The sequence below is a fragment of the Halichoerus grypus genome, chromosome 4, assembly GCF_964656455.1.
Source record: "Halichoerus grypus chromosome 4, mHalGry1.hap1.1, whole genome shotgun sequence".
Lineage (NCBI taxonomy): Eukaryota > Metazoa > Chordata > Mammalia > Carnivora > Phocidae > Halichoerus > Halichoerus grypus.
The window spans coordinates 95,918,706-95,930,707 of record NC_135715.1 but is presented as its reverse complement, the minus strand read 5'-3'; positions in this window follow the sequence as shown (position 1 = coordinate 95,930,707).

The window sequence follows — 12,002 nt, the reverse complement described above, 5'->3', positions numbered from 1 at the left end:
TACAACTCCCTACTTCTTAGCAGGTAGTCCTTGCAGACCAGCAGCTACAGAGAAGCATTATACGTGCCCAAACACAAGGTGATCCCAGGAAGGAGGCTCTTTCCCTATTTCCCTAGCTAGAACATTTTTTTAAATGCATGTTGGTCAACATGAACACATAAATACCGACTTTTACAAATATAGAAGAAATCACAAAATATCCGCTTATAATAATATTGAATTCATTAATTACACATGCACATTTAAAATCACAGATAGTGATGTTCCATCTCATATGTCATGAAACAGTTTATTCGCGCTCTTGACACAAGCGATGACCTCTGGCGGGACATCATCATGTTTTGAAGAACCAAACATCATGCCCCGGGGCACATCACCCTCACTTCCATCTCGGCTGTTTGGAATACAGCTTGTGTCAAATCTCGTGCAGCACTGTGTTGCTGGAAATAAAATGTTGCCCCAAGTCCCAAGCATCCTGCAAACCTTTCAAAGATTTGCTTTTTATCTCCTCTGCAATTGAGCTACATGGTTGGTCTCTTCCATATAATCATTTATCCTTTTGCTTTTTAAAGGTATTTTTTTAAAGGCTTACTTATTCTAACCCTCAACTTGCAATATGAGTTCATACACCCAGGAAACTAAGATAAATATGTATTAAATCTATTTTTTTTATTTTTGGTTACCAGCGCTGTCAGGTGATCTCCATAAGCATCCAAAATTTTTGATTTCAGGCGATGTGTCTCACCACCCCCTACTTAGTATTGTGCTACTCAAAATAGAAGACATGGGGAGGAAGGGAGGGAGACAGAGAGTACAGTATAAGAGAAAATGTGAGTAATGCAAAGTAAGATAACTTCCTCTTTTCTGAGGTGTAAGTTTGAAGAAATAAAAATCTGCCTAATATTTGGGCACATGTAAATGATGCCTTAATCTTATTAACCACGTGAAAACATAAGCCCAAGAAAGAGGAAAAGAAAATATATTTGAGTAATTTTAAAATCTGAAATTACCAAGGAATAATCACTGAATTTGACTGATATTTTTGGAAGTAACAAAATTAAATATTTTGCTATTAGGCAGAATGGCATCTCCAGGCAGAAATTAGGATATTCCAGGAAAATAAAATAAATCCCATTTTTCACAAATGAGCATACAACGGCAAAATCTATAACTATATATAGAATACATATATATCTCTACAGATACATGTATATTACAATAGAGGCACTAATAAAATGTGATTTGGTGCAATGAAGATATATTGAGTTCATCTTGTGTTCCAGATACTAGGCTGAGTACTCAGCATAGAAAGAAGGCAAGACAGACCCAGTCCTTGCAAAACTCCCTCACTGAGGTTTTCAGTATTCTAACCATATGCTGCCTTTCCTAACACTATCTTAACATCAGCTCCTAATCCCAAATTCATGCATTTGGCTGCTTTTATGAATATTTTCAGAAGTCTCAGTTCCCACCTGTTAGTCTCCATTCACTCTTATTCATGGTCACTCTGATGATTAGGCAGAGATCGTAATTAATTAAGACTTTGATTAATACAATAAGTTAAATCATTAGCTCATTGGCCTAAGCTTATTGGAAATACTATCATTCTGTCAGCTAATGGACATGGAGGACCTACAGAAATGTTTTTTAAAAAGTTTAGTAATGTATTAGCTAACCCTTGGTTTCTTCGTCTTTAATTCAAGCTAGTAGTACTTTCCAGCTTGAAGAACTGTTGAGAGGGTTGACTAAGAGAATGCATGCAAAGCCGTTAACGTGTTGCCTATCCTTCATAATCGCTCATTCGGTAGTGTTGTAGTTCTTGCAGATGTTGTCATCTGGAGTAGCAGATGCTTGTTAGTGTTGTTACTGCTGTTGCCAAAGTTACAGTCATTGTGTGACAGACAGAAGTTTCCATGAACTTGGGATCCTGGATGCACTGGCTCATATGCATTGAGGATTGACTCTCTTCCCTCAGACATTTGGATCAGTTTGTCAAACCACCTACTTTCAATCTGAAAAGCCAACTTTTCTCATTGAACCAAATCCATTATTGCTTAAAACAGGAGTATGTTTTAAAACTTAATTAGTGGAAACTTTTTATCTATGGTTAAAAAAAGTGGAGATGACAATGTGTTTACTCCAGGGATGTGAACTCAATGTTTTGATTCTTGAGCATATGTGGAATTGGTAATTAGTTGGAAAGATGTAAAAAATATCTAATCCTAGCTGCTGATAATTCTACTTTTTAAAAAAGAAAGGCAATCAACTTAAAGTAAAAAACAAACTTACATAAAGAAGTGTTTGTAATAGATAATTGTAATAAATTTTAGTCAAGTTCAACACACTCTTATTGAGTAAGGACCTAGGAAGTGCTAAGCGCTGCTTGGGGCACCAAAAGTCCAAATATAAAGAAGAAAGAAAGCTTACTGTTGAGCAACTCTGATGAACTATGCTTAACACATTCCACCATTAACAACACTTCTTTTCCATGGATGACTGATTTCCCTGTCTCCAGCTTGAGCTCACACCAACTGGCCCCTCCCTCCCCCAAGTCCACAGGTATAAAATATTCTTCTGTCAGAAATGTTTTCAGAACACTGATACCCTCTGTTTTTCATGGCCCAACCCTTCTGTTTTGACCATTCCCAATTCAATGATTCAATCGAAATCTGTTAGCATAAAAGTGAATTTTGAATAACTAAATGCTATGTTAAGTCATCAACACAAGTTGTATAGAAATATTACTGTTCAAGAAGACAAAGTCACAATGTTTACTTACATGTTATAAAGATAATTTGTAAGATGCATTTTCCAAATTGTGACAGCTTTATAAAGACATTAATTTGGAAGGAAAATGCAAAGAAAAGAGGTGACAGAACAGCAAAGCAGATGGAGAAAAGGAATATTCTAAAATAGATAATCTTATTTGAAAGGAAGAGAAACAATGAAGCAAAGTTCCATTTTCTGAGAAATTGTCCCCACATCTGCTAATTCATCATTTGTAATTTAATCTCCAAAGCAATAGTAGAGACTAGATATAGTCTACTTTTGGAGAAAGTAAACCTGACACCTAGGAAATATGTCTTAGCCAAAGTCCACATAATTAATGAAGACAGAACCAGACTTTTGGCCCATGTCTGTTTCTAAGACACATTGCTTTACATTATGGAGTGATTATGAAAATTCAGTTATTTGACTTTGTGGTATATTTCATTATGGTAGACTATTTTTAAATCTCTTATTTATCTTGTGATTTTAAAGTATTCAGTGTGACCACAAAGTCATTTACAATTATCAGGTACTAGAACATTAGTCCAACCCAGGGTCTCATCAAAGAAGACCATGAATTGATATGAAATTATCTGCCTACCCTCAGACACTGTGAATACTAAAAGCACATTGTGTATCAGTGCATTGTACCTCCAAGAAGATACAAATATGCAAAAGGAAGAGAAAAACCCAAGGAAGAAGTAAGCTAGTCAATCAAGTGAAAATACAAAAGCTTTCCGCGTGCAAGCTTATCAGGGGAAAGCACTAGTTCAGACCCAGGCTCTGTGTGTCAGAATCTTCCACCCAGAATGAAAGAAAAGCTGATAGGGCTGTTGAGCTAATACTAGAAATTCTAAATTGCAGCGGAGGGAGAGAAAAGTCTGAGAGTGTAAGTTGTTGCAAATAAAGTAAATATTATATTGGAAAGGGCGAAGTAAGTACTTGTAATAATAGCTGTTTAAGACTTAGTACAACCTGAACACATAGAGAAGAATTTTAAATGTTTAGAAAAGTTTATGGGTGATAGACACATGCAATGATTAGAAGGGATTACCTTATGACATGACCCTAGACCCTGAAGAATGAATTTTTGTTTTTCTAATGTGCCCTTCTGCTTCCAACTAGAGGTAGAACCGAGGGTATGCTTGCAATGACATTATCCAGATGTATTACTCCTAGGTTTCCATTCATTTATTCAGCGATCTTTCATGTCTACCTTGTGCTCTTATTTACAGGCACAACAGGTGTAGACTGTGTGTCTGTTTTGTAGCCGTGGATCAAGCTAACTGCTACCTGGGGCACAGAGAGTTCTGGAACTTGTGCCCTATTGGGGACTGTGGACATTTATCTACTAATTACACTGTTAATTATTTACTTGCAACTGTAAAAGGTGTCACAAAGGAGAATTGGGCTTCAAGAGAGAATACAGCAGTGTGGCCTGGCCTGGTCCGGGAAGGCAGGACTTCCTGAGGAAGTGAAGCTGAAATCTGAAGGAACCATCAACGAATAGTGAATTGGGAAGGACAGAAGGGCATTCCAACTGGTTATAACAATGTTGAAATTGCCACATGAAGAACAGTATCCCTAGAGCACACGCAGAGAGAAGCAAAGGAAAGCAGGATGTGGGGCTGAGGAAATCAATATGCAAATCCTCTTTGGCCACAGGAGGAAGCTTACATTTATACTGTGAGCAGAAGAAAGCCACTGTATTTGTCCAAGGGAGGGAGAGAGGTAAAGGTGTTTAGTGTATTCCTCAGTAATCAGGGTGAGAGGACTGAAAAGAGATATGAGTACAGATTGAATGTTTACAATGAGTGAGGCACTCAACATATTTTATTTCCCTAACATACACACACACACACACACACTGTAATTCCCCTTATGCTGAAAACTGAGATTCAATAGCTTCACATAGATCCTACTTTCTACAAAGGGGGTAAGATGTGACTTGACTCTGTTCTGCTTGACTCCAAGCCATGTGTTCCTTCCCTTTGCATTTTTCCTGTACCCGTTCCTTCTGATTAAGAATTTCTACCATCTGTCTTCTCTCACTCTCTCCTCTTACCAGATCATCTTCTTCACCCCTCTTTCACCCCAGCCACATTCCTCATAAAAAGGGGATTTGGTCTACTTTGTTCACTGCCGTATCCCCAGCACTGAGATGGGTTTCTCAGATGTGTCTCATGTTCAACAAATAATTACTGGATGAATTCCAACATTCTGTCCTCACCATCTGTCCTCCCATCCCCTCAGTGGTATTCAACACTTCCCTGCTAATGATGTATAAGTACACACGGTTACCCTAGCTCCTAACTGGAGTTCCAGATTGCTATTCTTAGACATCGTTTAATGTCTCACCAGCACCTTGAGCTTCACAGGTATCTTTTCTTGCTCCAACATCTTTCTCTAATCTTCCCTCATTTATTAAAAAAGGATCACCTTTCCCCCAGGAATTTAATTTTAAAACACGAGTGATCTTCACAGCCTTTTTGCTCCTTACTCTTCTCTTCTCAGTATCTCAGGAATCAAATGGGACGTCCCTACCTGTAGCAAACCGAAGTGAATGTAACCTGAACTCTTTTCTACCAGCTCCCATAGTTAAATATCTCCAAACTCTTTGTTCTATTTCCTCAAGCCTTCCCAACTCTGTTGCTTCTTCAGCACACGTAATCTTGGTTTTATCCTACGCTGGTTTATTCTCTTTTGTGCTCTTCAGTCATGAGAGTGAGAGGAAGCCATAAAAAAGAAAGACTAATTTGGATGGAGTTTTTACAATGAGTGAGGCACTCGATATGTTTTATTTATCTAATTCCAACCAAAAAAAAAAAATCTGTTCAAATCAACAATCTTGTGAATATAGTAACTTTCCTGAGGATTAGGGAGTGCCACATAGAAGAGACCATAACCAACATCTATCAGCTGCCACACTCTCTGGGCACTATCTCTTCCAACCAGGGTTTTCCCCCAGCTCCTGCTCCCCACATGCACTTGTCCTGCTTCTTCTTGATGAGTAGCCCCATCGGGCCAGCGTGCCTTCCCCTGGATTCCTGGAATCCCAGGGAATGACATATTTTCCCATTTTGCTACAACTACTTGATCACCGAGTCCTTCTTATTTCTTCTCCATAAGGTTTTCATATTTTCATTATCACCACGTGTTCCTACTGATGTCCTTTAGAGACTCTCTTTCTAAATACTTCTACCCTTTCTCTCTGTTCCCAGATTCTACCCCCTATAATGTGCACGTCACTCTGTCTCTAAAACACAGATTTGCTCACACCATCTACAGATCAGGAGTCATGAGCGTGGTATTTCAGCCATTCCACAGACTGACATCAACCTCTATTTCCATATCTCCAGCCCATATTCCTGCTGCATGTGCTCTTCATATACCACTCAAGATGTTGTTCACCTCAACCCATGGCCTTTCTCCCTAAAACCAACATATTCACTGTTCTTTGTTCATTCTTCTCTCTCTTCCAAAAATATTTTCAATTCTTCAATTCATATCCGAACACCAATATTATTTTTTTTTAATTTTATCTTATTATGTTATGTTAGTCACCATACAATACATCATTAGTTTTTGATGTTGTGATCCACGAATGTTGGAGAGGTTGTGGAGAAAGGGGAACCCTCTTACACTGTTGGTGGGAATGCAAGCTGGTACAGCCACTTTGGAAAACAGTGTGGAGGTGCCTCAAAAATGTAAAAATGGAGCTACCCTATGACCCAGCAATTGCACTACTGGGCATTTACCCTAAAGACACAGATGTAGTGAAAAGAAGGGCCATATGCACCCCAATGTTCATAGCAGCAATGTCCACAATAGCCAAACTGTGGAAAGAGCCAAGATGCCCTTCAACAGACGAATGGATAAAGAAGATGTGGTCCATATATACAATGGGATATTACTCAACCATCCAAAAGGATGAATACCCAACTTTTACATCAACATAGATAAGACTGGGGGCACCTGGGTGGCTCAGTCGTTAAGCGTCTGCCTTCGGCTCAGGTCATGGTCCCAGGGTCCTGGGATCGAGCCCCACATCGGGCTCCCCGCTCAGCGGGAAGCCTGCTTCTCTCTCTCCCACTCCCCCTGATTGTGTTCCCTCTCTCGCTGTGTCTCTATCAAATAAATAAATAAAATCTGTAAAAAAAAAAAAAAAACATGGATAAGACTGGAGGAGATTAGGCTAAGTGAAATAAGTCAAGCAGAGAAAGTCAATTATCATATGGTATCACTTACATGTGGAACATAAGGAATAGCATGGAGGACATTAGGAGAAGGAAGGGAAAAATGAAGGGGGTGGGAATAGGAGGGAGAGATGAACCATGAGAGACTATGGACTCTGAAAAACAAACAGGGTTTTGGAGGGGGGTGGGTGGATGGGTTAGCCCGGTGATGGGTATTAAGGAGGGCATGTACTGCATGGAGCACTGGGTGTTATAAGAAAACAAACACCAATATTACTTAGAGTCTTTTGAAAATTTTACTTTACTTTTCATGAAACCTACCCTAAACCTCATTTCCTCCATATTTCTTCATCATTGGCACCTTGTAACTATTTCCATTACAGTGTTCTTCACACCCACCTTAAATACATTGTGCTTTAAAATTCACACATGTTTTTTCTCACTATATTTTAAGGTCTATGAAGTCACAACGATGTATCTTATTCCTTTTTTTTAATCCCTATAGTCCTTAACACAAACTGAGTTCAATCATTTTCAGTACTTTTCGATTAAAACATACAGGAAATAATTCACTTGAATACTAATAACTGTTACAAGAATAGTTCCACTCATTTACTCACCTTTAGGAGCAGAACTGGTCTGTATGAAATTAACTTCAAAGGTTAATTTCATGTGACTTTTGTTTTATTTCCATCTCTTTCCACACCTCTGAGGTGGCCAGAGTCAATGGTGCAGGAGAAGGGAGGCTGTGGCACAAATTTTTGCAAAGGAGCTTCAGTTGAACACAATATAAGCTTCTCAGGGGTTGGAAGCCCCAACCTGAAAGGCTTCTTTCTGTTGCTCAGCCAATAATCTTAAAATGTGACAATAGACGTTGGCACAATTACAACTCATTCCACCAAAAATATAAATAGAAACACCCCAGGAGCATTTTTTTTCCATGGTGGACAACTGTACTTCTACTTAACAAGAGGGTGTTCATTTTACTAATTTGCTCTTGGTTCCCCATAGACAAGCATACTGTGTGTATCATATGTTCGCTCTTGTTGAATCACATTTACATTTTCAATTTTCTCTAAAACCTCATTTTACAGCCAAAATTTTATAACCAAATGGATATATTTTGCTCAGTTCTCCCTAACTCCTGTAGCTTTCTGATTTTACATTCACTATGGGTTGAGTGGGTTGATGAGTGGTTTCAGATGCTTTGATTTGAGCTTTTAAAATGTTCATCCTTCTCTGAATCTCGAAGATCCCTACAAAGCAGGAGAGCCTTGGGTGGACTAAACATGTTACATATATTTTCCATTTTATCTGTCTGTTAGTATTTCCCTTGAAGCTGGAGGTTGTGACATAGTTTAGACCATGTAGTCATTGTCACTTTCTGAGTGTCCTGGGCTCCCACATTTTTAGATGTGTTATCAAGTGGCGAGAACACATATCAATGGCCAAAGGAGAGACTGTACTCGTTCAGGTAGTTAGTAACTTCTTTTTCTCCCCGTCTTTCCCATATTAAAATGGGAGACTGAATTTAACTTCTATGAATATGACCATTCAAAAATTATGCATATCTTTGCATCAACACATTACTCCAGAAAGTTGTCTTGTTTTTACACCACAGAGCAGAACTGGGTGAGTGCAGGAGAATGCGTGAGCTCTGCTTTGGGTTCTGTTCTATCTTCAGCCATCTGCATTAACAGATGTGATTCTCATTTTGATATATTAAAGGGAAGCAACACTCCAGAATAGCATATTAAACAGTGGCATAAATAAAGTTTATAATTTCTTCCACAAGTTGCTTGATGCTTAAAGCCAAAGACAGCTTTAAGATAGACCGTTGTATGAGTGATGAATACAAGATAAAAAAAAAAAAGGAAGAATATCTGTAAGCTACCAAAAATTGTTGTTACATGCAGTATATTCTCCTTTTCAGCTTCCACACTTAAAATATATTTGATATGGAGGTAAAAGAAGTATGCAGCTTAAATTCATCAGGGATATCTTTCATAAGGCTCCATATACATTATGGATCTGATTTTTCTTTGCCCCAATATCAAGAGTGTATTAGCAGAACAAGATAGACCATCTGAATGGCTTATAGGATGAGGAATTGCTACTTCTCTCATCTTCTATAATTGGCAGCCATCAGAGATAACTAAATGTGGGCATTAGGAAGATCAGCCTGGAAAATGATATGTTCTGGAACGGGAGGCACACTTCATGTATGTGTGTGTGTGTTGCTTATAATCTCTAAAAGAAAGAAACCTATCTTTAGTTTCTTTAGCACCTGAATACAGGTATCCCTCACATACATACACACACAGGGAGAGATCACTAGAAGGTCGATTTATCAAAATGTGGCTCATGATCACCTTCATCAGACTGACCTTGTAATTTTGTTAACATGCAGATTCGAGAATCTTGTGCTATCCACATTGTATCAGTTTCTTGTTCTTTGTGATTGAGATCCTCTGGCTTCAAATTAATGCCAATCTTTTCCAATCCCTGGAATTTACACATTTCTTGCAGTTGACCAAAATATTGAAAGAATCCCAACTTCCACACTTTGTAGCCTGCTCCAGACTTTAAATGCCATGTCTGCTTCCTTTCATTTGTTCTTGCTCCCAAATTGTTTTAACTCAATTTTTTTCCTGTCTTCAATATTACAAAACAGTTGGTTTCTACCTCCAGCATAACACATCCCCTTTTCTGTACCAGAATATTCTACATATGTTATCTGTTGTGAGGAAAAGTAGGTGCATTTTGGGAAAAGTCTTGAGTGATCCCAGCATATGTGCTGAAATTTTCAGTCGTGTGTCAGGCAGATAGACATTCTGGAGGTGAAGGCTAGAGTTTACATCATTGATCCCCTGTTCACTTTATACATCTTTGCTTACCTTTAAAAGTATCATACCGGGGCGCCTGGGTGGCTCAGTCCTTAAGCGTCTGCCTTCGGCTCAGGTCATGATCCCAGGGTCCTGGGATCGAGCCCCACATCGGGATCCCTGTTCCGTGGGAAGCGTGCTTCTCCCTCTCCCACTCCCTCTGCTTGTGTTCCCTCTCTCGCTGTGTCTCTCTCTGTCAAATAAATAAATATTTTTTAAAAAAATCATGAAACAATTTCATGAAGTATATGATCTCATCGATGTAAAGAAAAAGGTATACGAAGGAGGTTCAGTGATTATAAAATCCATCTATAAGAATATATGACTGAGGGCGCCTGGGTGGCAAAGTTGGTTAAGTGACTGCCTTCGGCTCAGGTCATGATCCTAGAGTCCCAGCATCGGGTCCCGCATCGGGCTCCCTGCTCAGTGGGGAGTCTGCTTCTCCCTCTGACCCTCCCCCCCTCGTGCTCTCTCTGTCTCATTCTCTCTCAAATAAATAAATAAAATATTTAAAAAATAAAAGTATCATACCCTCCAAGCCCTTAATAAAGTGGAAAGGAAACTAAAAAATTTTATATAAAATAAAACCTACAAGATTTTAAATACTTATATGTCATACTGCTCGATAGAACACATTTTTATAAGACCATAAATAGAGAAATATAAATGGATCCAACACACATATTTATATCTATTTCTGCTCTACCGAAAACCCAAATAATTACCTTAGAAGTCAAGATGCGTTCATCTCGCTACATCTGGAGATCTTTTAGAAAAAAAAAATAAAGTAGCTGCCAGCAAAGGTAAAAAATATAATAAAAACCAAAAGATGCCCATGGATTTTACTGACAGACTGTTTCAATCTAGAATGAGGGACAACGAGGGTGCAGATGGCAGGGATTTTAGACATGAGTTATTTAGGGCCCATAGCATTTTACATAAAGACTTTCCTTGAAGGAAGGCATCGTATCCAGCCCCAGGTGGGAAAGGGAAGGATAACAAGTTATGGGAGGCTTTGAAGACAGAAGGTACTATGGAGAGGAAGCCCTTTGAGCTTTGGTGAAGAAAGGTATGGTCTAAGCACAAAATGCTTTCCCAGCCATTCTCCTGGTAAGTCATAAATCCTCTAAATGCCTCGAGCAAATGGAGAGTATGAGAGCTATTGAAAATCAAATCCTGAATATACCAAGGAACACAAGCAATCTGTCTCCTTTCTATCTTAAAATACAGAAAACTGACATTTCTGCAGTCATTCAATAAGGAACCTATAACTGAGACAGCAGCCTCCAGGCAGCAGAAGTAGAAATGGCCATGAGGGAAGCTTCCAGGCTGAAAGGAGTTCTGGGGCATTGGTTATAATAATGACCAAGGTGAATAAATTTGTTAAAACTCATTGACATGTATACTTAAGATCTGTGAATTTTACTATATGGAATTATGCAGGATTTTTTAAAAATTCTGTTGAGTGTTTTTGTGAAAATTCGATAGGCTGCTTTTAACAATTTTTATGGAAATACAAAGGGCCATTAGAGTGCAAAGAATCTTGGAGAAAAACTGAATTGGAGAACTTACACTACTAGAAAGTTTTATTATAAAAGTATAGTAATTAAAATGACATTGTTTGGTACAAAGAAATGCAAACAGAAATAGAATGGAATAGAGAGTTCAGGGGGAGACCCACTCATACATGGATACTTGGTGGATGAAAAAGTGGCACTGAATGAGAGTAAAGACAGCCTTAACCTTAAATTGTAAGATTTTTGTTTTTTTGTGTTTTTTTAATTTTTTTTTATTTTATTTTATTATGTTATGTTAGTCACCATACAATACATCATTAGTTTTTGATGTAGTGTTCAACTGCATATCTGTATGAAAAAAAATGAATCTTAAATCCTAGTTCACATGATAAGCAAAAATACATTTCTGCTGGATTGTAGAATTACGTGTGAAAGGTAAAGTGATAAAACTTCCAAAAGATAACATAAAATAATATATTTATAACCCCATGTTTGGCAAAGATTTCTCTGTTAGAAAAGAAGACAGTATGAAAATAATAGCTAAAGAATCCAAATCATGAAGCAAGAACAAACTGAAGAATAAATCCAAAGATAGCAAAAGGAGGAAAATACATAAGAGCCAAAATTAATTATTT